This window comes from Telmatherina bonti (assembly GCF_933228915.1).
Source record: "Telmatherina bonti genome assembly, chromosome: 4".
Taxonomy (NCBI): Eukaryota; Metazoa; Chordata; class Actinopteri; order Atheriniformes; family Telmatherinidae; genus Telmatherina; species Telmatherina bonti.
The window spans coordinates 40,447,726-40,475,485 of NC_136622.1; the positions used below are offsets into that span (position 1 = coordinate 40,447,726).

At 49.7% G+C, this 27,760-nt stretch overlaps 1 protein-coding gene across 1 annotated transcript in view; it reads left to right on the plus strand.

The window, feature by feature from the left end:
- The window catches only part of LOC306754600 (plexin-B3-like), a gene marked incomplete at its 5' end in the record, with an annotated part of 70,452 nt that overhangs the window by 20,733 nt on the left and 21,959 nt on the right, over positions 1 to 27,760 (plus strand). The gene's annotated exons all lie outside the window — the stretch shown is intronic.

The window sequence follows — 27,760 nt, forward strand, 5'->3', positions numbered from 1 at the left end:
TCCTGGTTCCGGGTGGTTGTTCTTGTTCCTGGTCTTGTTCCTGGTTCCAGGTGGTTGTCCTAGTTCCTGGTCCTGGTTCCTGGTCTTGTTCCTGGTTCCAGGTGGTTATTCTAGTTCCTGGTCTTGTTCCTGGTTCTGAGTGGTTGTTCTTGTTCCTGGTCTTGTTCCTGGTTGCGAGTGGTTTTTCTAGTTCCTGGTCTTGTTCCTGGTTCTGAGTGGTTGTTCTTGTTCCTGGTCTTGTTCCTGGTTGCGAGTGGTTTTTCTAGTTCCTGGTCCTGTTCCTGGTTCCAGGTGGTTGTTCCTGGTTTCAGGTGGCTGTTCTAGTTCCATGTCTTGTTCCTGGTTCCAGGTGGTTGTTCTTGTTCCTGGTCTTGTTCCTGGTTGCGGGTGGTTTTTCTAGTTCCTTGACTTGTTCCTGGTTCCAGGTGGTTGTCCTAGTTCCTGGTTTTGTCCTAGTTCCAGGTGGTTGTTCTATTTCCTGGTTTTGCTCCTAGTTCCAGGTGGTTGTCCTCATTCCTGGTTTTGCTCCTAATTCCAGGTGGTTGTTCTAGTTCCTGGTTTGGTCCTAGTTCCAGGTGGTTGTTCTATTTCCTGGCTTTGCTCCTAATTCCAGGTGGTTGTCCTAGTTCCTGGTCTTGTTCCTGGTTCCAGGAGGTTGTCCAAGTTCCTGGTTTTGCTCCTAATTCCAGGTGGTTGTCCTAGTTCCTGGTTTGATCCTAGTTTTAGGTGGTTGTCCTAGTTCCTGGCTTTGCTCCTGGTTCCATGTGGTTGTTCTAGTTCCTGGTCTTGTTCCTGGTTCCAGGAGGTTGTCCAAGTTCCCGGTTTTGCTCCTAGTTCCAGGTGCTTGTCCTAGTTCCTGGTTTTGCTCCTGTTTCCTGATGGTTGTTCTAGTTCCTGGTTTTGCTCTCAGTTCCAAGTGATTGTTCTAGTTCCTGGTCTTGTTTCTGGTTCCAGGTGGTTGTCCTCTATCCTGGTTTTGCTCCTAGTTCCAGGTGGTTATTATAGTTCCTGGTCTTGCTCCTGGTTCCTGGTGGTTGTTCTAGTTCCTGGCTTTGCTCCCAGTTCCAGGTGGTTGTTCTAGTTTCTGGTCTTGTGTCTGGTTCCAGGTGGTTGTCCTAGTTCCTGGTTTTGGTCCTAGTTCCAGGCAATTGTTCTAGTTCCTGGCTTCGCTCCTAGTTCCAGGTGGTTGTCCTCGTTCCTGGTTTTGCTCCTGGTTCCTGGTGGTTGTTCTAGTTCCTGATTTTGCTCTTGGTTCCAGGTGGTTGTCCTCGTTCCTGGTTTTGTGCCTAGTTCCAGGCTGTTGTCCTCGTTCTTGGTTTTGCTCCTAGTTCCAGGTGGTTGTCCTCGATCCTGGTTTGCTCCTAGTTCCAGGTGGTTGTCCTCGTTCCTGGTTTTGGTCCTAGTTCCAGGCAATTGTTCTAGTTCCTGGCTTCGCTCCTAGTTCCAGGTGGTTGTCCTCGTTCCTGGTTTTGCTCCTGGTTCCTGGTGGTTGTTCTAGTTCCTGATTTTGCTCTTGGTTCCAGGTGGTTGTCCTCGTTCCTGGTTTTGTGCCTAGTTCCAGGCTGTTGTCCTCGTTCCTGGTTTTGGTCCTAGTTCCAGGCAATTGTTCTAGTTCCTGGCTTCGCTCCTAGTTCCAGGTGGTTGTCCTCGTTCCTGGTTTTGCTCCTGGTTCCTGGTGGTTGTTCTAGTTCCTGATTTTGCTCTTGGTTCCAGGTGGTTGTTCTAGTTCCTGGTTTTGCTCCTGGTTCCTGGTGATTGTTCTAGTTCCTGGTTTTTCTCTTTGTTCCTGGTGGTTTTCCTCTATCCTGGTTTTGTGCCTAGTTCCAGGCTTTTGTCCACGTTCTTGGTTTTGCTCCTGGTTCCAGGTGGTTGTCCTCGTTCCTGGTTTTGCTCCTGGTTCCTGGTGGTTGTTCTAGTTCCTGATTTTGCTCTTGGTTCCAGGTGGTTGTTCTAGTTCCTGGTTTTGCTCCTGGTTCCTGGTGATTGTTCTAGTTCCTGGTTTTTCTCTTTGTTCCTGGTGGTTTTCCTCTATCCTGGTTTTGTGCCTAGTTCCAGGCTTTTGTCCACGTTCTTGGTTTTGCTTCTGGTTCCTGGTGATTGTTCTAGTTCCTGGTTTTGCTCCTAGTTCCAGGTGGTTGTCCACGTTCCTGGTCTTGTTTCTGGTTCCAGGTAGTTGTCATCGTTCCTGGTCTTGTTCCTGGTTCCAGGAGGTTGTCCTAGATCCTGGTTTTGCTCCTAGTTCCAGTAGGTTGTCCTAGTCCCTGGTTTTGCTCCTGGTTCCAGGTGGTTGTCCTCGTTACTGGTTTTGCTCCTGGTTCCAGGTAGTTGTCATCGTTCCTAGTTTTGCTCCTGGTTCCAGGTGGTTATCCTCGTTCCTGGTCTTGTTCCTGGTTCCAGGTGGTTGTCCTCGTTCCTGGTCCTGGTTCCTGGTCTTGTTCCTGGTTCCAAGTGGTTATTCTAGTTCCTGGTCTTGTTCCTGGTTCTGAGTGGTTGTTCTTGTTCCTGGTCTTGTTCCTGGTTGCAAGTGGTTTTTCTAGTTCCTGGTCCTGTTCCTGGTTCCAGGTGGTTGTTCCTGGTTTCAGGTGGCTGTTCTAGTTCCATGTCTTGTTCCTGGTTCCAGGAGGTTGTCCTAGTTCCTGGTTTTGCTCCTAGTACCAGGAGGGTTGTCCTAGTTCCTGGTTTGATCCTAGTTCCAGGTGCTTGTCCTAGTTCCCGGTTTTGCTCCTGGTTCCTGGTAGTTGTTCTAGTTCCTGGTTTTGGTCCTGGTTCCAGGTGGTTGTTCTTGTTCCTGGTCTTGTTCCTGGTTGCGGGTGGTTTTTCTAGTTCCTTGACTTGTTCCTGGTTCCAGGTGGTTGTCCTAGTTCCTGGTTTTGTCCTAGTTCCAGGTGGTTGTTCTATTTCCTGGTTTTGCTCCTAGTTCCAGTAGGTTGTCCTAGTCCCTGGTTTTGCTCCTGGTTCCAGGTGGTTGTCCTCGTTACTGGTTTTGCTCCTGGTTCCAGGTAGTTGTCATCGTTCCTAGTTTTGCTCCTGGTTCCAGGTGGTTATCCTCGTTCCTGGTCTTGTTCCTGGTTCCAGGTGGTTGTCCTCGTTCCTGGTCCTGGTTCCTGGTCTTGTTCCTGGTTCCAAGTGGTTATTCTAGTTCCTGGTCTTGTTCCTGGTTCTGAGTGGTTGTTCTTGTTCCTGGTCTTGTTCCTGGTTCCAGGAGGTTGTCCAAGTTCCCGGTTTTGCTCCTAGTTCCAGGTGCTTGTCCTAGTTCCTGGTTTTGCTCCTGTTTCCTGATGGTTGTTCTAGTTCCTGGTTTTGCTCTCAGTTCCAAGTGATTGTTCTAGTTCCTGGTCTTGTTTCTGGTTCCAGGTGGTTGTCCTCTATCCTGGTTTTGCTCCTAGTTCCAGGTGGTTATTATAGTTCCTGGTCTTGCTCCTGGTTCCTGGTGGTTGTTCTAGTTCCTGGCTTTGCTCCCAGTTCCAGGTGGTTGTTCTAGTTTCTGGTCTTGTGTCTGGTTCCAGGTGGTTGTCCTAGTTCCTGGTTTTGGTCCTAGTTCCAGGCAATTGTTCTAGTTCCTGGCTTCGCTCCTAGTTCCAGGTGGTTGTCCTCGTTCCTGGTTTTGCTCCTGGTTCCTGGTGGTTGTTCTAGTTCCTGATTTTGCTCTTGGTTCCAGGTGGTTGTCCTCGTTCCTGGTTTTGTGCCTAGTTCCAGGCTGTTGTCCTCGTTCTTGGTTTTGCTCCTAGTTCCAGGTGGTTGTCCTCGATCCTGGTTTGCTCCTAGTTCCAGGTGGTTGTCCTCGTTCCTGGTTTTGGTCCTAGTTCCAGGCAATTGTTCTAGTTCCTGGCTTCGCTCCTAGTTCCAGGTGGTTGTCCTCGTTCCTGGTTTTGCTCCTGGTTCCTGGTGGTTGTTCTAGTTCCTGATTTTGCTCTTGGTTCCAGGTGGTTGTTCTAGTTCCTGGTTTTGCTCCTGGTTCCTGGTGATTGTTCTAGTTCCTGGTTTTTCTCTTTGTTCCTGGTGGTTTTCCTCTATCCTGGTTTTGTGCCTAGTTCCAGGCTTTTGTCCACGTTCTTGGTTTTGCTCCTGGTTCCAGGTGGTTGTCCTCGTTCCTGGTTTTGCTCCTGGTTCCTGGTGGTTGTTCTAGTTCCTGATTTTGCTCTTGGTTCCAGGTGGTTGTTCTAGTTCCTGGTTTTGCTCCTGGTTCCTGGTGATTGTTCTAGTTCCTGGTTTTTCTCTTTGTTCCTGGTGGTTTTCCTCTATCCTGGTTTTGGTCCTAGTTCCAGGCAATTGTTCTAGTTCCTGGCTTCGCTCCTAGTTCCAGGTGGTTGTCCTCGTTCCTGGTTTTGCTCCTGGTTCCTGGTGGTTGTTCTAGTTCCTGATTTTGCTCTTGGTTCCAGGTGGTTGTTCTAGTTCCTGGTTTTGCTCCTGGTTCCTGGTGATTGTTCTAGTTCCTGGTTTTTCTCTTTGTTCCTGGTGGTTTTCCTCTATCCTGGTTTTGTGCCTAGTTCCAGGCTTTTGTCCACGTTCTTGGTTTTGCTCCTGGTTCCAGGTGGTTGTCCTCGTTCCTGGTTTTGCTCCTGGTTCCTGGTGGTTGTTCTAGTTCCTGATTTTGCTCTTGGTTCCAGGTGGTTGTTCTAGTTCCTGGTTTTGCTCCTGGTTCCTGGTGATTGTTCTAGTTCCTGGTTTTTCTCTTTGTTCCTGGTGGTTTTCCTCTATCCTGGTTTTGTGCCTAGTTCCAGGCTTTTGTCCACGTTCTTGGTTTTGCTTCTGGTTCCTGGTGATTGTTCTAGTTCCTGGTTTTGCTCCTAGTTCCAGGTGGTTGTCCACGTTCCTGGTCTTGTTTCTGGTTCCAGGTAGTTGTCATCGTTCCTGGTCTTGTTCCTGGTTCCAGGAGGTTGTCCTAGATCCTGGTTTTGCTCCTAGTTCCAGTAGGTTGTCCTAGTCCCTGGTTTTGCTCCTGGTTCCAGGTGGTTGTCCTCGTTACTGGTTTTGCTCCTGGTTCCAGGTAGTTGTCATCGTTCCTAGTTTTGCTCCTGGTTCCAGGTGGTTATCCTCGTTCCTGGTCTTGTTCCTGGTTCCAGGTGGTTGTCCTCGTTCCTGGTCCTGGTTCCTGGTCTTGTTCCTGGTTCCAAGTGGTTATTCTAGTTCCTGGTCTTGTTCCTGGTTCTGAGTGGTTGTTCTTGTTCCTGGTCTTGTTCCTGGTTGCAAGTGGTTTTTCTAGTTCCTGGTCCTGTTCCTGGTTCCAGGTGGTTGTTCCTGGTTTCAGGTGGCTGTTCTAGTTCCATGTCTTGTTCCTGGTTCCAGGAGGTTGTCCTAGTTCCTGGTTTTGCTCCTAGTACCAGGAGGGTTGTCCTAGTTCCTGGTTTGATCCTAGTTCCAGGTGCTTGTCCTAGTTCCCGGTTTTGCTCCTGGTTCCTGGTAGTTGTTCTAGTTCCTGGTTTTGGTCCTGGTTCCAGGTGGTTGTTCTTGTTCCTGGTCTTGTTCCTGGTTGCGGGTGGTTTTTCTAGTTCCTTGACTTGTTCCTGGTTCCAGGTGGTTGTCCTAGTTCCTGGTTTTGTCCTAGTTCCAGGTGGTTGTTCTATTTCCTGGTTTTGCTCCTAGTTCCAGGTGGTTGTCCTCATTCCTGGTTTTGCTCCTGGTTCCAGGTGGTTGTTCTAGTTCCTGGTTTGGTCCTAGTTCCAGGTGGTTGTTCTATTTCCTGGCTTTGCTCCTAATTCCAGGTGGTTGTCCTAGTTCCTGGTCTTGTTCCTGGTTCCAGGAGGTTGTCCAAGTTCCTGGTTTTGCTCCTAATTCCAGGTGGTTGTCCTAGTTCCTGGTTTGATCCTAGTTTTAGGTGGTTGTCCTAGTTCCTGGCTTTGCTCCTGGTTCCATGTGGTTGTTCTAGTTCCTGGTCTTGTTCCTGGTTCCAGGAGGTTGTCCAAGTTCCCGGTTTTGCTCCTAGTTCCAGGTGCTTGTCCTAGTTCCTGGTTTTGCTCCTGTTTCCTGATGGTTGTTCTAGTTCCTGGTTTTGCTCTCAGTTCCAAGTGATTGTTCTAGTTCCTGGTCTTGTTTCTGGTTCCAGGTGGTTGTCCTCTATCCTGGTTTTGCTCCTAGTTCCAGGTGGTTATTATAGTTCCTGGTCTTGCTTCTGGTTCCTGGTGGTTGTTCTAGTTCCTGGCTTTGCTCCCAGTTCCAGGTGGTTGTTCTAGTTTCTGGTCTTGTGTCTGGTTCCAGGTGGTTGTCCTAGTTCCTGGTTTTGGTCCTAGTTCCAGGCAATTGTTCTAGTTCCTGGCTTCGCTCCTAGTTCCAGGTGGTTGTCCTCGTTCCTGGTTTTGCTCCTGGTTCCTGGTGGTTGTTCTAGTTCCTGATTTTGCTCTTGGTTCCAGGTGGTTGTCCTCGTTCCTGGTTTTGTGCCTAGTTCCAGGCTGTTGTCCTAGTTCCTGGTTTTGGTCCTAGTTCCAGGCAATTGTTCTAGTTCCTGGCTTCGCTCCTAGTTCCAGGTGGTTGTCCTCGTTCCTGGTTTTGCTCCTGGTTCCTGGTGGTTGTTCTAGTTCCTGATTTTGCTCTTGGTTCCAGGTGGTTGTTCTAGTTCCTGGTTTTGCTCCTGGTTCCTGGTGATTGTTCTAGTTCCTGGTTTTTCTCTTTGTTCCTGGTGGTTTTCCTCTATCCTGGTTTTGTGCCTAGTTCCAGGCTTTTGTCCACGTTCTTGGTTTTGCTCCTGGTTCCAGGTGGTTGTCCTCGTTCCTGGTTTTGCTCCTGGTTCCTGGTGGTTGTTCTAGTTCCTGATTTTGCTCTTGGTTCCAGGTGGTTGTTCTAGTTCCTGGCTTTGCTCCTGGTTGCAAGTGGTTTTTCTAGTTCCTGGTCCTGTTCCTGGTTCCAGGTGGTTGTTCCTGGTTTCAGGTGGCTGTTCTAGTTCCATGTCTTGTTCCTGGTTCCAGGAGGTTGTCCTAGTTCCTGGTTTTGCTCCTAGTACCAGGAGGTTGTCCTAGTTCCTGGTTTTGCTCCTAGTACCAGGAGGTTGTCCTAGTTCCTGGTTTGATCCTAGTTCCAGGTGCTTGTCCTAGTTCCCGGTTTTGCTCCTGGTTCCTGGTAGTTGTTCTAGTTCCTGGTTTTGGTCCTGGTTCCAGGTGGTTGTTCTTGTTCCTGGTCTTGTTCCTGGTTGCGGGTGGTTTTTCTAGTTCCTTGACTTGTTCCTGGTTCCAGGTGGTTGTCCTAGTTCCTGGTTTTGTCCTAGTTCCAGGTGGTTGTTCTATTTCCTGGTTTTGCTCCTAGTTCCAGGTGGTTGTCCTCATTCCTGGTTTTGCTCCTAATTCCAGGTGGTTGTTCTAGTTCCTGGTTTGGTCCTAGTTCCAGGTGGTTGTTCTATTTCCTGGCTTTGCTCCTAATTCCAGGTGGTTGTCCTAGTTCCTGGTCTTGTTCCTGGTTCCAGGAGGTTGTCCAAGTTCCTGGTTTTGCTCCTAATTCCAGGTGGTTGTCCTAGTTCCTGGTTTGATCCTAGTTTTAGGTGGTTGTCCTAGTTCCTGGCTTTGCTCCTGGTTCCATGTGGTTGTTCTAGTTCCTGGTCTTGTTCCTGGTTCCAGGAGGTTGTCCAAGTTCCCGGTTTTGCTCCTAGTTCCAGGTGCTTGTCCTAGTTCCTGGTTTTGCTCCTGTTTCCTGATGGTTGTTCTAGTTCCTGGTTTTGCTCTCAGTTCCAAGTGATTGTTCTAGTTCCTGGTCTTGTTTCTGGTTCCAGGTGGTTGTCCTCTATCCTGGTTTTGCTCCTAGTTCCAGGTGGTTATTATAGTTCCTGGTCTTGCTCCTGGTTCCTGGTGGTTGTTCTAGTTCCTGGCTTTGCTCCCAGTTCCAGGTGGTTGTTCTAGTTTCTGGTCTTGTGTCTGGTTCCAGGTGGTTGTCCTAGTTCCTGGTTTTGGTCCTAGTTCCAGGCAATTGTTCTAGTTCCTGGCTTCGCTCCTAGTTCCAGGTGGTTGTCCTCGTTCCTGGTTTTGCTCCTGGTTCCTGGTGGTTGTTCTAGTTCCTGATTTTGCTCTTGGTTCCAGGTGGTTGTCCTCGTTCCTGGTTTTGTGCCTAGTTCCAGGCTGTTGTCCTCGTTCTTGGTTTTGCTCCTAGTTCCAGGTGGTTGTCCTCGATCCTGGTTTGCTCCTAGTTCCAGGTGGTTGTCCTCGTTCCTGGTTTTGGTCCTAGTTCCAGGCAATTGTTCTAGTTCCTGGCTTCGCTCCTAGTTCCAGGTGGTTGTCCTCGTTCCTGGTTTTGCTCCTGGTTTCTGGTGGTTGTTCTAGTTCCTGATTTTGCTCTTGGTTCCAGGTGGTTGTTCTAGTTCCTGGTTTTGCTCCTGGTTCCTGGTGATTGTTCTAGTTCCTGGTTTTTCTCTTTGTTCCTGGTGGTTTTCCTCTATCCTGGTTTTGTGCCTAGTTCCAGGCTTTTGTCCACGTTCCTGGTTTTGCTCCTGGTTCCAGGTGGTTGTCCTCGTTCCTGGTTTTGCTCCTGGTTCCTGGTGGTTGTTCTAGTTCCTGATTTTGCTCTTGGTTCCAGGTGGTTGTTCTAGTTCCTGGTTTTGCTCCTGGTTCCTGGTGATTGTTCTAGTTCCTGGTTTTTCTCTTTGTTCCTGGTGGTTTTCCTCTATCCTGGTTTTGTGCCTAGTTCCAGGCTTTTGTCCACGTTCTTGGTTTTGCTTCTGGTTCCTGGTGATTGTTCTAGTTCCTGGTTTTGCTCCTAGTTCCAGGTGGTTGTCCACGTTCCTGGTCTTGTTTCTGGTTCCAGGTAGTTGTCATCGTTCCTGGTCTTGTTCCTGGTTCCAGGAGGTTGTCCTAGATCCTGGTTTTGCTCCTAGTTCCAGTAGGTTGTCCTAGTCCCTGGTTTTGCTCCTGGTTCCAGGTGGTTGTCCTCGTTACTGGTTTTGCTCCTGGTTCCAGGTAGTTGTCATCGTTCCTAGTTTTGCTCCTGGTTCCAGGTGGTTATCCTCGTTCCTGGTCTTGTTCCTGGTTCCAGGTGGTTGTCCTCGTTCCTGGTCCTGGTTCCTGGTCTTGTTCCTGGTTCCAAGTGGTTATTCTAGTTCCTGGTCTTGTTCCTGGTTCTGAGTGGTTGTTCTTGTTCCTGGTCTTGTTCCTGGTTGCAAGTGGTTTTTCTAGTTCCTGGTCCTGTTCCTGGTTCCAGGTGGTTGTTCCTGGTTTCAGGTGGCTGTTCTAGTTCCATGTCTTGTTCCTGGTTCCAGGAGGTTGTCCTAGTTCCTGGTTTTGCTCCTAGTACCAGGAGGGTTGTCCTAGTTCCTGGTTTGATCCTAGTTCCAGGTGCTTGTCCTAGTTCCCGGTTTTGCTCCTGGTTCCTGGTAGTTGTTCTAGTTCCTGGTTTTGGTCCTGGTTCCAGGTGGTTGTTCTTGTTCCTGGTCTTGTTCCTGGTTGCGGGTGGTTTTTCTAGTTCCTTGACTTGTTCCTGGTTCCAGGTGGTTGTCCTAGTTCCTGGTTTTGTCCTAGTTCCAGGTGGTTGTTCTATTTCCTGGTTTTGCTCCTGGTTCCAGGTGGTTGTTCTAGTTCCTGGTTTGGTCCTAGTTCCAGGTGGTTGTTCTATTTCCTGGCTTTGCTCCTAATTCCAGGTGGTTGTCCTAGTTCCTGGTCTTGTTCCTGGTTCCAGGAGGTTGTCCAAGTTCCTGGTTTTGCTCCTAATTCCAGGTGGTTGTCCTAGTTCCTGGTTTGATCCTAGTTTTAGGTGGTTGTCCTAGTTCCTGGCTTTGCTCCTGGTTCCATGTGGTTGTTCTAGTTCCTGGTCTTGTTCCTGGTTCCAGGAGGTTGTCCAAGTTCCCGGTTTTGCTCCTAGTTCCAGGTGCTTGTCCTAGTTCCTGGTTTTGCTCCTGTTTCCTGATGGTTGTTCTAGTTCCTGGTTTTGCTCTCAGTTCCAAGTGATTGTTCTAGTTCCTGGTCTTGTTTCTGGTTCCAGGTGGTTGTCCTCTATCCTGGTTTTGCTCCTAGTTCCAGGTGGTTATTATAGTTCCTGGTCTTGCTCCTGGTTCCTGGTGGTTGTTCTAGTTCCTGGCTTTGCTCCCAGTTCCAGGTGGTTGTTCTAGTTTCTGGTCTTGTGTCTGGTTCCAGGTGGTTGTCCTAGTTCCTGGTTTTGGTCCTAGTTCCAGGCAATTGTTCTAGTTCCTGGCTTCGCTCCTAGTTCCAGGTGGTTGTCCTCGTTCCTGGTTTTGCTCCTGGTTCCTGGTGGTTGTTCTAGTTCCTGATTTTGCTCTTGGTTCCAGGTGGTTGTCCTCGTTCCTGGTTTTGTGCCTAGTTCCAGGCTGTTGTCCTAGTTCCTGGTTTTGGTCCTAGTTCCAGGCAATTGTTCTAGTTCCTGGCTTCGCTCCTAGTTCCAGGTGGTTGTCCTCGTTCCTGGTTTTGCTCCTGGTTCCTGGTGGTTGTTCTAGTTCCTGATTTTGCTCTTGGTTCCAGGTGGTTGTTCTAGTTCCTGGTTTTGCTCCTGGTTCCTGGTGATTGTTCTAGTTCCTGGTTTTTCTCTTTGTTCCTGGTGGTTTTCCTCTATCCTGGTTTTGTGCCTAGTTCCAGGCTTTTGTCCACGTTCTTGGTTTTGCTCCTGGTTCCAGGTGGTTGTCCTCGTTCCTGGTTTTGCTCCTGGTTCCTGGTGGTTGTTCTAGTTCCTGATTTTGCTCTTGGTTCCAGGTGGTTGTTCTAGTTCCTGGTTTTGCTCCTGGTTCCTGGTGATTGTTCTAGTTCCTGGTTTTTCTCTTTGTTCCTGGTGGTTTTCCTCTATCCTGGTTTTGTGCCTAGTTCCAGGCTTTTGTCCACGTTCTTGGTTTTGCTTCTGGTTCCTGGTGATTGTTCTAGTTCCTGGTTTTGCTCCTGGTTCCAGGTGGTTGTCCACGTTCCTGGTCTTGTTTCTGGTTCCAGGTAGTTGTCATCGTTCCTGGTTTTGCTCCTGGTTCCAGGTGGTTGTTCTAGTTCCTGGTCTTGTTCCTGGTTCCAGGAGGTTGTCCTAGATCCTGGTTTTGCTCCTAGTTCCAGTAGGTTGTCCTAGTCCCTGGTTTTGCTCCTGGTTCCAGGTGGTTGTCCTCGTTACTGGTTTTGCTCCTGGTTCCAGGTAGTTGTCATCGTTCCTAGTTTTGCTCCTGGTTCCAGGTGGTTATCCTCGTTCCTGGTCTTGTTCCTGGTTCCAGGTGGTTGTCCTGGTTCCTGGTCCTGGTTCCTGGTCTTGTTCCTGGTTCCAAGTGGTTATTCTAGTTCCTGGTCTTGTTCCTGGTTCTGAGTGGTTGTTCTTGTTCCTGGTCTTGTTCCTGGTTGCAAGTGGTTTTTCTAGTTCCTGGTCCTGTTCCTGGTTCCAGGTGGTTGTTCCTGGTTTCAGGTGGCTGTTCTAGTTCCATGTCTTGTTCCTGGTTCCAGGAGGTTGTCCTAGTTCCTGGTTTTGCTCCTAGTACCAGGAGGGTTGTCCTAGTTCCTGGTTTGATCCTAGTTCCAGGTGCTTGTCCTAGTTCCCGGTTTTGCTCCTGGTTCCTGGTAGTTGTTCTAGTTCCTGGTTTTGGTCCTGGTTCCAGGTGGTTGTCCACGTTCCTGGTCTTGTTTCTGGTTCCAGGTAGTTGTCATCGTTCCTGGTTTTGCTCCTGGTTCCAGGTGGTTGTTCTAGTACCTGGTCTTGTTCCTGGTTCCAGGAGGTTGTCCTAGATCCTGGTTTTGCTCCTAGTTCCAGTAGGTTGTCCTCGTCCCTGGTTTTGCTCCTGGTTCCAGGTGGTTGTCCTCGTTACTGGTTTTGCTCCTGGTTCCAGGTAGTTGTCATCGTTCCTAGTTTTGCTCCTGGTTCCAGGTGGTTATCCTCGTTCCTTGACTTGTTCCTGGTTCCAGGTGGTTGTCCTAGTTCCTGGTTTTGTCCTGGTTCCAGGTGGTTGTTCTGTTTCTTGGTTTTGCTTCTGGTTCCTGGTGATTGTCCTAGTTCCTGGTTTGATCCTAGTTTCAGGTGGTTGTCCTAGTTCCTGGCTTTACTCCTGGTTCCAGTAGGTTGTCCTAGTCCCTGGTTTTGCTCCTGGTTCCAGGTGGTTGTCCTAGTCCCTGGTTTTGCTCCTGGTTCCAGGAGGTTGTCCTAGATCCTGGTTTTGCTCCTAGTTCCAGTAGGTTGTCCTAGTCCCTGGTTTTGCTCCTGGTTCCAGGTGGTTGTCCTCGTTACTGGTTTTGCTCCTGGTTCCAGGTAGTTGTCATCGTTCCTAGTTTTGCTCCTGGTTCCAGGTGGTTATCCTCGTTCCTGGTCTTGTTCCTGGTTCCAGGTGGTTGTCCTCGTTCCTGGTCCTGGTTCCTGGTCTTGTTCCTGGTTCCAAGTGGTTATTCTAGTTCCTGGTCTTGTTCCTGATTCTGAGTGGTTGTTCTTGTTCCTGGTCTTGTTCCTGGTTGCGAGTGGTTTTTCTAGTTCCTGGTCCTGTTCCTGGTTCCAGGTGGTTGTTCCTGGTTTCAGGTGGCTGTTCTAGTTCCATGTCTTGTTCCTGGTTCCAGGAGGTTGTCCTAGTTCCTGGTTTTGCTCCTAGTACCAGGAGGTTGTCCTAGTTCCTGGTTTGATCCTAGTTCCAGGTGCTTGTCCTAGTTCCCGGTTTTGCTCCTGGTTCCTGGTAGTTGTTCTAGTTCCTGGTTTTGCTCCTGGTTCCTGGTGATTGTTCTAGTTCCTGGTTTTTCTCTTTGTTCCTGGTGGTTTTCCTCTATCCTGGTTTTGTGCCTAGTTCCAGGCTTTTGTCCACGTTCTTGGTTTTGCTTCTGGTTCCTGGTGATTGTTCTAGTTCCTGGTTTTGCTCCTGGTTCCAGGTGGTTGTCCACGTTCCTGGTCTTGTTTCTGGTTCCAGGTAGTTGTCATCGTTCCTGGTTTTGCTCCTGGTTCCAGGTGGTTGTTCTAGTTCCTGGTCTTGTTCCTGGTTCCAGGAGGTTGTCCTAGATCCTGGTTTTGCTCCTAGTTCCAGTAGGTTGTCCTAGTCCCTGGTTTTGCTCCTGGTTCCAGGTGGTTGTCCTCGTTACTGGTTTTGCTCCTGGTTCCAGGTAGTTGTCATCGTTCCTAGTTTTGCTCCTGGTTCCAGGTGGTTATCCTCGTTCCTGGTCTTGTTCCTGGTTCCAGGTGGTTGTCCTGGTTCCTGGTCCTGGTTCCTGGTCTTGTTCCTGGTTCCAAGTGGTTATTCTAGTTCCTGGTCTTGTTCCTGGTTCTGAGTGGTTGTTCTTGTTCCTGGTCTTGTTCCTGGTTGCAAGTGGTTTTTCTAGTTCCTGGTCCTGTTCCTGGTTCCAGGTGGGTGTTCCTGGTTTCAGGTGGCTGTTCTAGTTCCATGTCTTGTTCCTGGTTCCAGGAGGTTGTCCTAGTTCCTGGTTTTGCTCCTAGTACCAGGAGGGTTGTCCTAGTTCCTGGTTTGATCCTAGTTCCAGGTGCTTGTCCTAGTTCCCGGTTTTGCTCCTGGTTCCTGGTAGTTGTTCTAGTTCCTGGTTTTGGTCCTGGTTCCAGGTGGTTGTCCACGTTCCTGGTCTTGTTTCTGGTTCCAGGTAGTTGTCATCGTTCCTGGTTTTGCTCCTGGTTCCAGGTGGTTGTTCTAGTACCTGGTCTTGTTCCTGGTTCCAGGAGGTTGTCCTAGATCCTGGTTTTTCTCCTAGTTCCAGTAGGTTGTCCTCGTCCCTGGTTTTGCTCCTGGTTCCAGGTGGTTGTCCTCGTTACTGGTTTTGCTCCTGGTTCCAGGTAGTTGTCATCGTTCCTAGTTTTGCTCCTGGTTCCAGGTGGTTATCCTCGTTCCTTGACTTGTTCCTGGTTCCAGGTGGTTGTCCTAGTTCCTGGTTTTGTCCTGGTTCCAGGTGGTTGTTCTGTTTCTTGGTTTTGCTTCTGGTTCCTGGTGATTGTCCTAGTTCCTGGTTTGATCCTAGTTTCAGGTGGTTGTCCTAGTTCCTGGCTTTACTCCTGGTTCCAGTAGGTTGTCCTAGTCCCTGGTTTTGCTCCTGGTTCCAGGTGGTTGTCCTAGTCCCTGGTTTTGCTCCTGGTTCCAGGAGGTTGTCCTAGATCCTGGTTTTGCTCCTAGTTCCAGTAGGTTGTCCTAGTCCCTGGTTTTGCTCCTGGTTCCAGGTGGTTGTCCTCGTTACTGGTTTTGCTCCTGGTTCCAGGTAGTTGTCATCGTTCCTAGTTTTGCTCCTGGTTCCAGGTGGTTATCCTCGTTCCTGGTCTTGTTCCTGGTTCCAGGTGGTTGTCCTCGTTCCTGGTCCTGGTTCCTGGTCTTGTTCCTGGTTCCAAGTGGTTATTCTAGTTCCTGGTCTTGTTCCTGATTCTGAGTGGTTGTTCTTGTTCCTGGTCTTGTTCCTGGTTGCGAGTGGTTTTTCTAGTTCCTGGTCCTGTTCCTGGTTCCAGGTGGTTGTTCCTGGTTTCAGGTGGCTGTTCTAGTTCCATGTCTTGTTCCTGGTTCCAGGAGGTTGTCCTAGTTCCTGGTTTTGCTCCTAGTACCAGGAGGTTGTCCTAGTTCCTGGTTTGATCCTAGTTCCAGGTGCTTGTCCTAGTTCCCGGTTTTGCTCCTGGTTCCTGGTAGTTGTTCTAGTTCCTGGTTTTGGTCCTGGTTCCAGGTGGTTGTTCTTGTTCCTGGTTGCGGGTGGTTTTTCTAGTTCCTTGACTTGTTCCTGGTTCCAGGTGGTTGTCCTAGTTCCTGGTTTTGTCCTAGTTCCAGGTGGTTGTTCTATTTCCTGGTTTTGCTCCTAATTCCAGGTGGTTGTCCTAGTTCCTGGTTTGATCCTAGTTTCAGGTGGTTGTCCTAGTTCCTGGCTTTGCTCCTGGTTCCATGTGGTTGTTCTAGTTCCTGGTCTTGTTTCTGGTTCCAGGTGGTTGTCCTCTATCCTGGTTTTGCTCCTAGTTCCAGGTGGTTATTATAGTTCCTGGTCTTGCTCCTGGCTCCTGGTGGTTGTTCTAGTTCCTGGCTTTGCTCCCAGTTCCAGGTGGTTGTTCTAGTTTGTGGTCTTGTCTCTGGTTCCAGGTGGTTGTCCTAGTTCCTGGTTTTGGTCCTAGTTCCAGGCAATTGTTCTAGTTCCTGGTTTTGCTCCTGGTTCCTGGTGGTTGTTCTAGTTCCTGATTTTGCTCTTGGTTCCAGGTGGTTGTCCTCGTTCCTGGTTTTGTGCCTAGTTCCAGGTGGTTGTCCTAGTCCCTGGTTTTGCTCCTGGTTCCAGGTAGTTGTCATGGTTCCTAGTTTTGCTCCTGGTTCCAGGAGGTTGTCCTAGATCCTGGTTTTGCTCCTAGTTCCAGTAGGTTGTCCTAGTCCCTGGTTTTGCTCCTGGTTCCAGGTGGTTGTCCTCGTTACTGGTTTTGCTCCTGGTTCCAGGTAGTTGTCATCGTTCCTAGTTTTGCTCCTGGTTCCAGGTGGTTATCCTCGTTCCTGGTCTTGTTCCTGGTTCCAGGTGGTTGTCCTCGTTCCTGGTCCTGGTTCCTGGTTGCGAGTGGTTTTTCTAGTTCCTGGTCCTGTTCCTGGTTCCAGGTGGTTGTTCCTGGTTTCAGGTGGCTGTTCTAGTTCCATGTCTTGTTCCTGGTTCCAGGAGGTTGTCCTAGTTCCTGGTTTTGCTCCTGGTTCCAGGTAGTTGTCATCGTTCCTAGTTTTGCTCCTGGTTCCAGGTGGTTATCCTCGTTCCTTGACTTGTTCCTGGTTCCAGGTGGTTGTCCTAGTTCCTGGTTTTGTCCTGGTTCCAGGTGGTTGTTCTATTTCTTGGTTTTGCTTCTGGTTCCTGGTGATTGTCCTAGTTCCTGGTTTGATCCTAGTTTCAGGTGGTTGTCCTAGTTCCTGGCTTTGCTCCTGGTTCCATGTGGTTGTTCTAGTTCCTGGTCTTGTTTCTGGTTCCAGGTGGTTGTCCTCTATCCTGGTTTTGCTCCTAGTTCCAGGTGGTTATTATAGTTCCTGGTCTTGCTCCTGGCTCCTGGTGGTTGTTCTAGTTCCTGGCTTTGCTCCCAGTTCCAGGTGGTTGTTCTAGTTTGTGGTCTTGTCTCTGGTTCCAGGTGGTTGTCCTAGTTCCTGGTTTTGGTCCTAGTTCCAGGCAATTGTTCTAGTTCCTGGTTTTGCTCCTGGTTCCTGGTGGTTGTTCTAGTTCCTGATTTTGCTCTTGGTTCCAGGTGGTTGTCCTCGTTCCTGGTTTTGCTCCTAGTTCCAGGTGGTTGTCCACGTTCCTGGTCTTGTTTCTGGTTCCAGGTAGTTGTCATCGTTCCTGGTTTTGCTCCTGGTTCCAGGTGGTTGTTCTAGTTCCTGGTCTTGTTCCTGGTTCCAGGAGGTTGTCCTAGATCCTGGTTTTGCTCCTAGTTCCAGTAGGTTGTCCTAGTCCCTGGTTTTGCTCCTGGTTCCAGGTGGTTGTCCTCGTTACTGGTTTTGCTCCTGGTTCCAGGTAGTTGTCATCGTTCCTAGTTTTGCTCCTGGTTCCAGGTGGTTATCCTGGTTCCTGGTCTTGTTCCTGGTTCCAGGTGGTTGTCCTGGTTCCTGGTCCTGGTTCCTGGTCTTGTTCCTGGTTCCAAGTGGTTATTCTAGTTCCTGGTCTTGTTCCTGGTTCTGAGTGGTTGTTTTTGTTCCTGGTCTTGTTCCTGGTTGCAAGTGGTTTTTCTAGTTCCTGGTCCTGTTCCTGGTTCCAGGTGGTTGTTCCTGGTTTCAGGTGGCTGTTCTAGTTCCATGTCTTGTTCCTGGTTCCAGGAGGTTGTCCTAGTTCCTGGTTTTGCTCCTAGTACCAGGAGGGTTGTCCTAGTTCCTGGTTTGATCCTAGTTCCAGGTGCTTGTCCTAGTTCCCGGTTTTGCTCCTGGTTCCTGGTAGTTGTTCTAGTTCCTGGTTTTGGTCCTGGTTCCAGGTGGTTGTTCTTGTTCCTGGTTGCGGGTGGTTTTTCTAGTTCTTTGACTTGTTCCTAGTTCCAGGTGGTTGTCCACGTTCCTGGTCTTGTTTCTGGTTCCAGGTAGTTGTCATCGTTCCTGGTTTTGCTCCTGGTTCCAGGTGGTTGTTCTAGTACCTGGTCTTGTTCCTGGTTCCAGGAGGTTGTCCTAGATCCTGGTTTTGCTCCTAGTTCCAGTAGGTTGTCCTAGTCCCTGGTTTTGCTCCTGGTTCCAGGTGGTTGTCCTCGTTACTGGTTTTGCTCCTGGTTCCAGGTAGTTGTCATCGTTCCTAGTTTTGCTCCTGGTTCCAGGTGGTTATCCTCGTTCCTTGACTTGTTCCTGGTTCCAGGTGGTTGTCCTAGTTCCTGGTTTTGTCCTGGTTCCAGGTGGTTGTTCTATTTCTAGGTTTTGCTTCTGGTTCCTGGTGATTGTCCTAGTTCCTGGTTTGATCCTAGTTTCAGGTGGTTGTCCTAGTTCCTGGCTTTACTCCTGGTTCCAGTAGGTTGTCCTAGTCCCTGGTTTTGCTCCTGGTTCCAGGTGGTTGTCCTAGTCCCTGGTTTTGCTCCTGGTTCCAGGAGGTTGTCCTAGATCCTGGTTTTGCTCCTAGTTCCAGTAGGTTGTCCTAGTCCCTGGTTTTGCTCCTGGTTCCAGGTGGTTGTCCTCGTTACTGGTTTTGCTCCTGGTTCCAGGTAGTTGTCCACGTTCTTGGTTTTGCTCCTGGTTCCAGGTGGTTATCCTCGTTCCTGGTCTTGTTCCTGGTTCCAGGTGGTTGTCCTCGTTCCTGGTCCTGGTTCCTGGTCTTGTTCCTGGTTCCAAGTGGTTATTCTAGTTCCTGGTCTTGTTCCTGATTCTGAGTGGTTGTTCTTGTTCCTGGTCTTGTTCCTGGTTGCGAGTGGTTTTTCTAGTTCCTGGTCCTGTTCCTGGTTCTAGATGGTTGTTCCTGGTTTCAGGTGGCTGTTCTAGTTCCATGTCTTGTTCCTGGTTCCAGGAGGTTGTCCTAGTTCCTGGTTTTGCTCCTAGTACCAGGAGGTTGTCCTAGTTCCTGGTTTGATCCTAGTTCCAGGTGCTTGTCCTAGTTCCCGGTTTTGCTCCTGGTTCCTGGTAGTTGTTCTAGTTCCTGGTTTTGGTCCTGGTTCCAGGTGGTTGTTCTTGTTCCTGGTTGCGGGTGGTTTTTCTAGTTCCTTGACTTGTTCCTGGTTCCAGGTGGTTGTCCTAGTTCCTGGTTTTGTCCTAGTTCCAGGTGGTTGTCCTAGTTCCTGGCTTTGCTCCTGGTTCCATGTGGTTGTTCTAGTTCCTGGTCTTGTTTCTGGTTCCAGGTGGTTGTCCTCTATCCTGGTTTTGCTCCTAGTTCCAGGTGGTTATTATAGTTCCTGGTCTTGCTCCTGGCTCCTGGTGGTTGTTCTAGTTCCTGGCTTTGCTCCCAGTTCCAGGTGGTTGTTCTAGTTTGTGGTCTTGTCTCTGGTTCCAGGTGGTTGTCCTAGTTCCTGGTTTTGGTCCTAGTTCCAGGCAATTGTTCTAGTTCCTGGTTTTGCTCCTGGTTCCTGGTGGTTGTTCTAGTTCCTGATTTTGCTCTTGGTTCCAGGTGGTTGTCCTCGTTCCTGGTTTTGTGCCTAGTTCCAGGTGGTTGTCCTAGTCCCTGGTTTTGCTCCTGGTTCCAGGTAGTTGTCATGGTTCCTAGTTTTGCTCCTGGTTCCAGGAGGTTGTCCTAGATCCTGGTTTTGCTCCTAGTTCCAGTAGGTTGTCCTAGTCCCTGGTTTTGCTCCTGGTTCCAGGTGGTTGTCCTCGTTACTGGTTTTGCTCCTGGTTCCAGGTAGTTGTCATCGTTCCTAGTTTTGCTCCTGGTTCCAGGTGGTTATCCTCGTTCCTGGTCTTGTTCCTGGTTCCAGGTGGTTGTCCACGTTCCTGGTCTTGTTTCTGGTTCCAGGTAGTTGTCATCGTTCCTGGTTTTGCTCCTGGTTCCAGGTGGTTGTTCTAGTTCCTGGTCTTGTTCCTGGTTCCAGGTGGTTGTTCTATTTCCTGGTTTTGCTCCTAATTCCAGGTGGTTGTCCTAGTTCCTGGTTTGATCCTAGTTTCAGGTGGTTGTCCTAGTTCCTGGCTTTGCTCCTGGTTCCATGTGGTTGTTCTAGTTCCTGGTCTTGTTTCTGGTTCCAGGTGGTTGTCCTCTATCCTGGTTTTGCTCCTAGTTCCAGGTGGTTATTATAGTTCCTGGTCTTGCTCCTGGCTCCTGGTGGTTGTTCTAGTTCCTGGCTTTGCTCCCAGTTCCAGGTGGTTGTTCTAGTTTGTGGTCTTGTCTCTGGTTCCAGGTGGTTGTCCTAGTTCCTGGTTTTGGTCCTAGTTCCAGGCAATTGTTCTAGTTCCTGGTTTTGCTCCTGGTTCCTGGTGGTTGTTCTAGTTCCTGATTTTGCTCTTGGTTCCAGGTGGTTGTCCTCGTTCCTGGTTTTGTGCCTAGTTCCAGGTGGTTGTCCTAGTCCCTGGTTTTGCTCCTGGTTCCAGGTAGTTGTCATGGTTCCTAGTTTTGCTCCTGGTTCCAGGAGGTTGTCCTAGATCCTGGTTTTGCTCCTAGTTCCAGTAGGTTGTCCTAGTCCCTGGTTTTGCTCCTGGTTCCAGGTGGTTGTCCTCGTTACTGGTTTTGCTCCTGGTTCCAGGTAGTTGTCATCGTTCCTAGTTTTGCTCCTGGTTCCAGGTGGTTATCCTCGTTCCTGGTCTTGTTCCTGGTTCCAGGTGGTTGTCCTCGTTCCTGGTCCTGGTTCCTGGTTGCGAGTGGTTTTTCTAGTTCCTGGTCCTGTTCCTGGTTCCAGGTGGTTGTTCCTGGTTTCAGGTGGCTGTTCTAGTTCCATGTCTTGTTCCTGGTTCCAGGAGGTTGTGCTAGTTCCTGGTTTTGCTCCTAGTACCAGGAGGTTGTCCTAGTTCCTGGTTTGATCCTAGTTCCAGGTGCTTGTCCTAGTTCCCGGTTTTGCTCCTGGTTCCTGGTAGTTGTTCTAGTTCCTGGTTTTGGTCCTGGTTCCAGGTGGTTGTTCTTGTTCCTGGTTGCGGGTGGTTTTTCTAGTTCCTTGACTTGTTCCTGGTTCCAGGTGGTTGTCCACGTTCCTGGTCTTGTTTCTGGTTCCAGGTAGTTGTCATCGTTCCTGGTTTTGCTCCTGGTTCCAGGTGGTTGTTCTAGTTCCTGGTCTTGTTCCTGGTTCCAGGAGGTTGTCCTAGATCCTGGTTTTGCTCCTGGTTCCAGTAGGTTGTCCTAGTCCCTGGTTTTGCTCCTGGTTCCAGGTGGTTGTCCTCGTTACTGGTTTTGCTCCTGGTTCCAGGTAGTTGTCATCGTTCCTAGTTTTGCTCCTGGTTCCAGGTGGTTATCCTCGTTCCTTGACTTGTTCCTGGTTCCTGGTGGTTGTCCTAGTTCCTGGTTTTGTCCTGGTTCCAGGTGGTTGTTCTATTTCTTGGTTTTGCTTCTGGTTCCTGGTGATTGTCCTAGTTCCTGGTTTGATCCTAGTTTCAGGTGGTTGTCCTAGTTCCTGGCTTTGCTCCTGGTTCCAGTAGGTTGTCCTAGTCCCTGGTTTTGCTCCTGGTTCCAGGTGGTTGTCCTTGTCCCTGGTTTTGCTCCTGGTTCCAGGAGGTTGTCCTAGATCCTGGTTTTGCTCCTAGTTCCAGTAGGTTGTCCTAGTCCCTGGTTTTGCTCCTGGTTCCAGGTGGTTGTCCTCGTTACTGGTTTTGCTCCTGGTTCCAGGTAGTTGTCATCGTTCCTAGTTTTGCTCCTGGTTCCAGGTGGTTATCCTCGTTCCTGGTCTTGTTCCTGGTTCCAGGTGGTTGTCCTCGTTCCTGGTCCTGGTTCCTGGTTGCGAGTGGTTTTTCTAGTTCCTGGTCCTGTTCCTGGTTCCAGGTGGTTGTTCCTGGTTTCAGGTGGCTGTTCTAGTTCCATGTCTTGTTCCTGGTTCCAGGAGGTTGTGCTAGTTCCTGGTTTTGCTCCTAGTACCAGGAGGTTGTCCTAGTTCCTGGTTTGATCCTAGTTCCAGGTGCTTGTCCTAGTTCCCGGTTTTGCTCCTGGTTCCTGGTAGTTGTTCTAGTTCCTGGTTTTGGTCCTGGTTCCAGGTGGTTGTTCTTGTTCCTGGTTGCGGGTGGTTTTTCTAGTTCCTTGACTTGTTCCTGGTTCCAGGTGGTTGTCCTAGTTCCTGGTTTTGTCCTAGTTCCAGGTGGTTGTTCTATTTCCTGGTTTTGCTCCTAATTCCAGGTGGTTGTCCTAGTTCCTGGTTTGATCCTAGTTTCAGGTGGTTGTCCTAGTTCCTGGCTTTGCTCCTGGTTCCATGTGGTTGTTCTAGTTCCTGGTCTTGTTTCTGGTTCCAGGTGGTTGTCCTCTATCCTGGTTTTGCTCCTAGTTCCAGGTGGTTATTATAGTTCCTGGTCTTGCTCCTGGCTCCTGGTGGTTGTTCTAGTTCCTGGCTTTGCTCCCAGTTCCAGGTGGTTGTTCTAGTTTGTGGTCTTGTCTCTGGTTCCAGGTGGTTGTCCTAGTTCCTGGTTTTGGTCCTAGTTCCAGGCAATTGTTCTAGTTCCTGGTTTTGCTCCTGGTTCCTGGTGGTTGTTCTAGTTCCTGATTTTGCTCTTGGTTCCAGGTGGTTGTCCTCGTTCCTGGTTTTGTGCCTAGTTCCAGGTGGTTGTCCTAGTCCCTGGTTTTGCTCCTGGTTCCAGGTAGTTGTCATGGTTCCTAGTTTTGCTCCTGGTTCCAGGAGGTTGTCCTAGATCCTGGTTTTGCTCCTAGTTCCAGTAGGTTGTCCTAGTCCCTGGTTTTGCTCCTGGTTCCAGGTGGTTGTCCTCGTTACTGGTTTTGCTCCTGGTTCCAGGTAGTTGTCATCGTTCCTAGTTTTGCTCCTGGTTCCAGGTGGTTATCCTCGTTCCTGGTCTTGTTCCTGGTTCCAGGTGGTTGTCCTCGTTCCTGGTCCTGGTTCCTGGTTGCGAGTGGTTTTTCTAGTTCCTGGTCCTGTTCCTGGTTCCAGGTGGTTGTTCCTGGTTTCAGGTGGCTGTTCTAGTTCCATGTCTTGTTCCTGGTTCCAGGAGGTTGTGCTAGTTCCTGGTTTTGCTCCTAGTACCAGGAGGTTGTCCTAGTTCCTGGTTTGATCCTAGTTCCAGGTGCTTGTCCTAGTTCCCGGTTTTGCTCCTGGTTCCTGGTAGTTGTTCTAGTTCCTGGTTTTGGTCCTGGTTCCAGGTGGTTGTTCTTGTTCCTGGTTGCGGGTGGTTTTTCTAGTTCCTTGACTTGTTCCTGGTTCCAGGTGGTTGTCCACGTTCCTGGTCTTGTTTCTGGTTCCAGGTAGTTGTCATCGTTCCTGGTTTTGCTCCTGGTTCCAGGTGGTTGTTCTAGTTCCTGGTCTTGTTCCTGGTTCCAGGAGGTTGTCCTAGATCCTGGTTTTGCTCCTGGTTCCAGTAGGTTGTCCTAGTCCCTGGTTTTGCTCCTGGTTCCAGGTGGTTGTCCTCGTTACTGGTTTTGCTCCTGGTTCCAGGTAGTTGTCATCGTTCCTAGTTTTGCTCCTGGTTCCAGGTGGTTATCCTCGTTCCTTGACTTGTTCCTGGTTCCTGGTGGTTGTCCTAGTTCCTGGTTTTGTCCTGGTTCCAGGTGGTTTTTCTATTTCTTGGTTTTGCTTCTGGTTCCTGGTGATTGTCCTAGTTCCTGGTTTGATCCTAGTTTCAGGTGGTTGTCCTAGTTCCTGGCTTTGCTCCTGGTTCCAGTAGGTTGTCCTAGTCCCTGGTTTTGCTCCTGGTTCCAGGTGGTTGTCCTTGTCCCTGGTTTTGCTCCTGGTTCCAGGAGGTTGTCCTAGATCCTGGTTTTGCTCCTAGTTCCAGTAGGTTGTCCTAGTCCCTGGTTTTGCTCCTGGTTCCAGGTGGTTGTCCTCGTTACTGGTTTTGCTCCTGGTTCCAGGTAGTTGTCACCGTTCCTAGTTTTGCTCCTGGTTCCAGGTGGTTATCCTCGTTCCTGGTCTTGTTCCTGGTTCCAGGTGGTTGTCCTCGTTCCTGGTCCTGGTTCCTGGTCTTGTTCCTGGTTCCAAGTGGTTATTCTAGTTCCTGGTCTTGTTCCTGATTCTGAGTGGTTGTTCTTGTTCCTGGTCTTGTTCCTGGTTGCGAGTGGTTTTTCTAGTTCCTGGTCCTGTTCCTGGTTCCAGGTGGTTGTTCCTGGTTTCAGGTGGCTGTTCTAGTTCCATGTCTTGTTCCTGGTTCCAGGAGGTTGTCCTAGTTCCTGGTTTTGCTCCTAGTACCAGGAGGTTGTCCTAGTTCCTGGTTTGATCCTAGTTCCAGGTGCTTGTCCTAGTTCCCGGTTTTGCTCCTGGTTCCTGGTAGTTGTTCTAGTTCCTGGTTTTGGTCCTGGTTCCAGGTGGTTGTTCTTGTTCCTGGTTGCGGGTGGTTTTTCTAGTTCCTTGACTTGTTCCTGGTTCCAGGTGGTTGTCCTAGTTCCTGGTTTTGTCCTGGTTCCAGGTGGTTGTTCTATTTCCTGGTTTTGCTCCTAATTCCAGGTGGTTGTCCTAGTTCCTGGTTTGATCCTAGTTTCAGGTGGTTGTCCTAGTTCCTGGCTTTGCTCCTGGTTCCATGTGGTTGTTCTAGTTCCTGGTCTTGTTTCTGGTTCCAGGTGGTTGTCCTCTATCCTGGTTTTGCTCCTAGTTCCAGGTGGTTATTATAGTTCCTGGTCTTGCTCCTGGCTCCTGGTGGTTGTTCTAGTTCCTGGCTTTGCTCCCAGTTCCAGGTGGTTGTTCTAGTTTGTGGTCTTGTCTCTGGTTCCAGGTGGTTGTCCTAGTTCCTGGTTTTGGTCCTAGTTCCAGGCAATTGTTCTAGTTCCTGGTTTTGCTCCTGGTTCCTGGTGGTTGTTCTAGTTCCTGATTTTGCTCTTGGTTCCAGGTGGTTGTCCTCGTTCCTGGTTTTGTGCCTAGTTCCAGGTGGTTGTCCTAGTCCCTGGTTTTGCTCCTGGTTCCAGGTAGTTGTCATGGTTCCTAGTTTTGCTCCTGGTTCCAGGAGGTTGTCCTAGATCCTGGTTTTGCTCCTAGTTCCAGTAGGTTGTCCTAGTCCCTGGTTTTGCTCCTGGTTCCAGGTGGTTGTCCTCGTTACTGGTTTTGCTCCTGGTTCCAGGTAGTTGTCATCGTTCCTAGTTTTGCTCCTGGTTCCAGGTGGTTATCCTCGTTCCTGGTCTTGTTCCTGGTTCCAGGTGGTTGTCCTCGTTCCTGGTCCTGGTTCCTGGTTGCGAGTGGTTTTTCTAGTTCCTGGTCCTGTTCCTGGTTCCAGGTGGTTGTTCCTGGTTTCAGGTGGCTGTTCTAGTTCCATGTCTTGTTCCTGGTTCCAGGAGGTTGTGCTAGTTCCTGGTTTTGCTCCTAGTACCAGGAGGTTGTCCTAGTTCCTGGTTTGATCCTAGTTCCAGGTGCTTGTCCTAGTTCCCGGTTTTGCTCCTGGTTCCTGGTAGTTGTTCTAGTTCCTGGTTTTGGTCCTGGTTCCAGGTGGTTGTTCTTGTTCCTGGTTGCGGGTGGTTTTTCTAGTTCCTTGACTTGTTCCTGGTTCCAGGTGGTTGTCCACGTTCCTGGTCTTGTTTCTGGTTCCAGGTAGTTGTCATCGTTCCTGGTTTTGCTCCTGGTTCCAGGTGGTTGTTCTAGTTCCTGGTCTTGTTCCTGGTTCCAGGAGGTTGTCCTAGATCCTGGTTTTGCTCCTGGTTCCAGTAGGTTGTCCTAGTCCCTGGTTTTGCTCCTGGTTCCAGGTGGTTGTCCTCGTTACTGGTTTTGCTCCTGGTTCCAGGTAGTTGTCATCGTTCCTAGTTTTGCTCCTGGTTCCAGGTGGTTATCCTCGTTCCTTGACTTGTTCCTGGTTCCTGGTGGTTGTCCTAGTTCCTGGTTTTGTCCTGGTTCCAGGTGGTTTTTCTATTTCTTGGTTTTGCTTCTGGTTCCTGGTGATTGTCCTAGTTCCTGGTTTGATCCTAGTTTCAGGTGGTTGTCCTAGTTCCTGGCTTTGCTCCTGGTTCCAGTAGGTTGTCCTAGTCCCTGGTTTTGCTCCTGGTTCCAGGTGGTTGTCCTCGTTACTGGTTTTGCTCCTGGTTCCAGGTAGTTGTCATCGTTCCTAGTTTTGCTCCTGGTTCCAGGTGGTTATCCTCGTTCCTGGTCTTGTTCCTGGTTCCAGGTGGTTGTCCTCGTTCCTGGTCCTGGTTCCTGGTCTTGTTCCTGGTTCCAAGTGGTTATTCTAGTTCCTGGTCTTGTTCCTGATTCTGAGTGGTTGTTCTTGTTCCTGGTCTTGTTCCTGGTTGCGAGTGGTTTTTCTAGTTCCTGGTCCTGTTCCTGGTTCCAGGTGGTTGTTCCTGGTTTCAGGTGGCTGTTCTAGTTCCATGTCTTGTTCCTGGTTCCAGGAGGTTGTCCTAGTTCCTGGTTTTGCTCCTAGTACCAGGAGGTTGTCCTAGTTCCTGGTTTGATCCTAGTTCCAGGTGCTTGTCCTAGTTCCCGGTTTTGCTCCTGGTTCCTGGTAGTTGTTCTAGTTCCTGGTTTTGGTCCTGGTTCCAGGTGGTTGTTCTTGTTCCTGGTTGCGGGTGGTTTTTCTAGTTCCTTGACTTGTTCCTGGTTCCAGGTGGTTGTCCTAGTTCCTGGTTTTGTCCTGGTTCCAGGTGGTTGTTCTATTTCCTGGTTTTGCTCCTAATTCCAGGTGGTTGTCCTAGTTCCTGGTTTGATCCTAGTTTCAGGTGGTTGTCCTAGTTCCTGGCTTTGCTCCTGGTTCCATGTGGTTGTTCTAGTTCCTGGTCTTGTTTCTGGTTCCAGGTGGTTGTCCTCTATCCTGGTTTTGCTCCTAGTTCCAGGTGGTTATTATAGTTCCTGGTCTTGCTCCTGGCTCCTGGTGGTTGTTCTAGTTCCTGGCTTTGCTCCCAGTTCCAGGTGGTTGTTCTAGTTTGTGGTCTTGTCTCTGGTTCCAGGTGGTTGTCCTAGTTCCTGGTTTTGGTCCTAGTTCCAGGCAATTGTTCTAGTTCCTGGTTTTTCTCCTGGTTCCTGGTGGTTGTTCTAGTTCCTGATTTTGCTCTTGGTTCCAGGTGGTTGTCCTCGTTCCTGGTTTTGTGCCTAGTTCCAGGTGGTTGTCCTAGTCCCTGGTTTTGCTCCTGGTTCCAGGTGGTTGTCCTCGTTCCTGGTTTTGCTCCTGGTTCCAGGTAGTTGTCATCGTTCCTAGTTTTGCTCCTGGTTCCAGGTGGTTGTCCTAGTTCCTGGTCTTGTTCCTGGTTCCTGGTGGTTGTCCTAGTCCCTGGTTTTGCTCCTGGTTCCAGTAGGTTGTCCTAGTCCCTGGTTTTGCTCCTGGTTCCAGGTGGTTGTCCTCGTTCCTGGTTTTGCTCCTGGTTCCAGTAGGTTGTCCTACTCCCTGGTTTTGCTCCTGGTTCCAGGTGGTTGTCCTAGTCCCTGGTTTTGCTCCTGGTTCCAGTAGGTTGTCCTAGTCCCTGGTTTTGCTCCTGGTTCCAGTAGATTGTCCTAGTCCCTGGTTTTGCTCCTGGTTCCAGGTGGTTGTCCTCGTTCCTGGTTTTGCTCCTGGTTCCTGGTGATTGTTCTAGTTCCTGGTTTTTCTCTTTGTTCCTGGTGGTTTTCCTCTATCCTGGTTTTGTGCCTAGTTCCAGGCTTTTGTCCACGTTCTTGGTTTTGCTCCTGGTTCCAGGTGGTTGTCCTCGTTCCTGGTTTTGTTCCTGGTTCCTGGTGGTTGTTCTAGTTCCTGATTTTGCTCTTGGTTCCAGGTGGTTGTTCTAGTTCCCGGTTTTGCTCCTGGTTCCTGGTGGTTGTTCTAGTTCCTGATTTTGCTCTTGGTTCCAGGTGGTTGTTCTAGTTCCCGGTTTTGCTCCTGGTTCCTGGTAGTTGTTCTAGTTCCTGGTTTTGGTCCTGGTTCCAGGTGGTTGTTCTTGTTCCTGGTTGCGGGTGGTTTTCCTAGTTCCTTGACTTGTTCCTAGTTCCAGGTGGTTGTCCACGTTCCTGGTCTTGTTTCTGGTTCCAGGTAGTTGTCATCGTTCCTGGTTTTGCTCCTAGTTCCAGTAGGTTGTCCTAGTCCCTGGTTTTGCTCCTGGTTCCAGGTGGTTGTCCTCGTTCCTGGTTTTGCTCCTGGTTCCTGGTGGTTGTTCTAGTTCCTGATTTTGCTCTTGGTTCCAGGTGGTTGTTCTAGTTCCTGGTTTTGCTCCTGGTTCCTGGTGATTGTTCTAGTTCCTGGTTTTTCTCTTTGTTCCTGGTGGTTTTCCTCTATCCTGGTTTTGTGCCTAGTTCCAGGCTTTTGTCCACGTTCTTGGTTTTGCTCCTGGTTCCAGGTGGTTGTCCTCGTTCCTGGTTTTGCTCCTGGTTCCTGGTGGTTGTTCTAGTTCCTGATTTTGCTCTTGGTTCCAGGTGGTTGTTCTAGTTCCTGGTTTTGCTCCTAGTTCCAGGTGGTTGTCCTAGTCCCTGGTTTTGCTCCTGGTTCCAGGTGGTTGTCCTCGTTACTGGTTTTGCTCCTGGTTCCAGGTAGTTGTCATCGTTCCTAGTTTTGCTCCTGGTTCCAGGTGGTTATCCTCGTTCCTTGACTTGTTCCTGGTTCCAGGTGGTTGTCCTAGTTCCTGGTTTTGTCCTGGTTCCAGGTGGTTGTTCTATTTCCTGGTTTTGCTCCTAATTCCAGGTGGTTGTCCTAGTTCCTGGTTTGATCCTAGTTTCAGGTGGTTTTCCTAGTCCCTGGCTTTGCTCCTGGTTCCATGTGGTTGTCCTAGTCCCTGGTTTTGCTCCTGGTTCCAGTAGGTTGTCCTAGTCCCTGGTTTTGCTCCTGGTTCCAGTAGGTTGTCCTAGTCCCTGGTTTTGCTCCTGGTTCCAGTAGGTTGTCCTAGTCCCTGGTTTTGCTCCTGGTTCCAGGTGGTTGTCCTTGTTCCTGGTTTTGCTCCTGGTTCCAGTAGGTTGTCCTAGTCCCTGGTTTTGCTCCTGGTTCCAGTAGGTTGTCCTAGTCCCTGGTTTTGCTCCTGGTTTCAGTAGGTTGTCCTAGTCCCTGGTTTTGCTCCTGGTTCCAGTAGGTTGTCCTAGTCCCTGGTTTTGC